Below are 2,832 nucleotides of genomic sequence, written 5' to 3'. Positions count from 1 at the left end.
TCCGCCTTGAGACCGAAGATAGCATTCCGGTGAGCAATTCCTGGAACATTGAGCATCTTCGTAAGTTTTACCCGTAAGGCGCGATTGCCGGAACCTGTTCCGGCAACCACATTTTGTACAAGTCTTGCCGCTGTTGCATGTAATCCTTTGTACAAAGCCGGGCGCAGACCCCGTGCATAAGTAAAGCTCATATGCTCCGCACATCTTGTCAATTTCATGCTTTCTATTTTTTGCATATGTGATCTGACACTTTGTGCAGCACCTACTCTCCGGTAAGCAATAACAAGCCGTAAGGCTCCATATTTTTATTTTCTCCTCTTTCTTTTTTCTCAAGGAAAGGAAGGTTCCCTTGCCCACAAGTTTGCCGGGGGGGGAAAGGAGAAGATAATGGTATGGACCAGGCGTCGTTCAAGAAAGTTTCGCCTTACCGGGAAGCAAACAATAGAAAAGCTAAGTTGCCAAAGTTTGAGCAATCAGATTTTTTAAAATTTTAAGTTATCTCCCTTGAACGACCGCACTTTGTATGGAAAACCTGTGCGCGGAGGAACCAACTCGTAGCTAGTTGCGCCCTTACTTTGTTTCGAGTCCGCTCAACAACTTAAGTGAGCTGCGACTAGTTGCGACAAGGTTTCTTGTCGGTAGCGGCACCGCCAGCAGGCTGCTGATGTCCTGCACTCAGCGCTCGCGGCTAAGGTGCCTGCACCGGCAAGTTCCCTAAAAGTGTAGGGCAAAAACATACAAAAGGAGGAATCAAGTAAAGGGAATAACATCGCAATCATTACCCGTAATAGAGTTATATTACAAGGTAGCTTGTCGCGGCTCTAACAGATTGTTCTCATAACATGACCGGCAGCGACAAGAAAAGAAGAAAACGGGCGGCCTAGTCTACGCGATCACCCTCAATCCTCTTGATCCTGCTCACCTTGTCCACAATGGGTGCGACAAGGGTCTTGAGCGCCTCCAGATCAGCATCCGGCGGCAGGGTCTTGAGGACGTTGGTGAGGTTGAGGCCCGGGTTGCGGAAGGCCACCTTCACCAACACCTTTTGAAGAGCTCCCGCGTAGATCTTGCGCGACTCGTCGGCCAGCTACTTTGGGATCCTCTCCCGGAGTCGCTGGAGGGCTGTCGCCACGCCTTTGAAGAACAAGATGAGCTTGGCGCTGGGTTGGAGGTTCTCATCGGAGGGATACCCGAGATCCTCCATCCCCAGCTGCGCCAGCTCCCTGTCAATGTCTGCGGCAACATTCACGAGACCCTCCGTCCAGTGCTCCACATTCTCCCTAAAAGTGTTCTGGGCGGCAGCGGCACTCGCCAGCAGCGTCTTGTCGGCCTTGACCTCCTCCTTCAAGGCCGCCTCCTGCTCCCTGGCGCCGTCCAGCGTCTTGATCAAAGTAGTCAGCTTCAACTCAAGATCTGTGTTGGAGTCCTTGGCGGCGCTGAGCTCCTTGCCCTTCTCAGCGAGACGAGCCTGCAGCTCTGAGTGGCTGTAGGCGTCCTTCTCCCGCTCATGCTTGAGCGCGGCAAGCTCCTCACCGCTCGCCTTGAGATCGGCCTCCAGCTGCGCCACCTTCGTCTCCAGCTCCTTCTTGGCGGCCTCGGCGGCTGCGGCAGCATCCTCCGCTTGCTTGAGGGCCCGCCGAATGTTCGCTCGCGCGCGGCAAGCTCCTCCTCGTGGGCGTCAAGGTTGACCTTCTACTGCACCAGCTCGCCCTCCTACGCAGACACCTTTTCAGCGGCAAGCCGCTGTTGCTCTTCGACTTCAGCCTTCTCGAGGAGGAAGGCCTTCTGCTCTTCGGCGAGTTGCTCCCGCTCCTCTGCCAGGGACCGGAGAGCTTCCTGGTTGAGACCCCGGAGCTCCTCCGCGCGCTTCTCGATGTCCACTCCCGCCTTCGTGACAAGCACCTCGCGGGATTCCAGCTTGGCTTGCCGCGCGCGGTAGAGCGACAACAGCTTCCGCAGCAGCCGCTCCTCCTCAGGCTCGCCGCTGCTGCTGCTCGGCGCATCAACTAGCGTCAGCCCAGCGGAGGCGAGCACCTCTCCATCAAAGCTCTCTCCCTTGACCGGCACCCTGGAACTTGATGCCCAGGGGAGGTTGATGAAGACGCCATCGCCGGCCTTCAAGCAGACGCATGGCTGGGGCTCTTCGGAGCCTGGTGCTGCGGCAGCGGCGGACGGGTCGGCGGTCGACGTAGCGCCTGGCGCTCCTGCGGCCTCAGGGCCGTCAGTGCGATCGCCAGACCCCTCGCCAGCTGCTGCGGCGGCAGCTTTGGCGGCCTCATCGCCGGCGGGATCATCAGCGCCGGCTGCTTCTTCAGTGGCAGCGGCGTCGTCAGCAGCAACCTCGGTCTCCATCGGCTCCGCAGCAGATGGGTCTGATGGCCGGAAAAGTGAGAAAAGTCAAGCAAATACCCAAAAGAAGAAGAACCCAAGGGAAGCTTTGAAGAGAAGATTACCTGTACTGGGTTCGGCAGGCGTAGTCTCCACCGCCGGGGGGACGCTGGTGTTGTCCCTTGCCGGAGAACTGTCCCTTGCCGGAGGACTCTCCCTTGGCATTTCGGGGGCGGCCTCCGGGCGCTCCTGGTGGGGCTGCTCTGCTCCTACACAAACCAACAGTCAGATGTTAGCAAAGAAAGAGTATCCATGCGTGCCTAACAGCGGAAAGTGAACCATATACTTACGCTGGGGGCTGCTCTGGAGAACAGTTGCTGGGTCCGGCAAGGTTGTCTCGGACGCACCCCCTGCTGTCGCGGTGGGTTCGTCCTCGATGATAATCACCGGGACCTTGGCCCTCTTCGCTGCTCTCTGGGCCAGAGTCCTAAAAAGGAATAAGTT

Source organism: Triticum urartu, chromosome 7A (genome assembly GCF_056163025.1).
Source record: "Triticum urartu cultivar PI428250 chromosome 7A, HENAU_Tu73, whole genome shotgun sequence".
Taxonomy (NCBI): Eukaryota; Viridiplantae; Streptophyta; class Magnoliopsida; order Poales; family Poaceae; genus Triticum; species Triticum urartu.
This window is presented reverse-complemented; position numbering follows the sequence as displayed.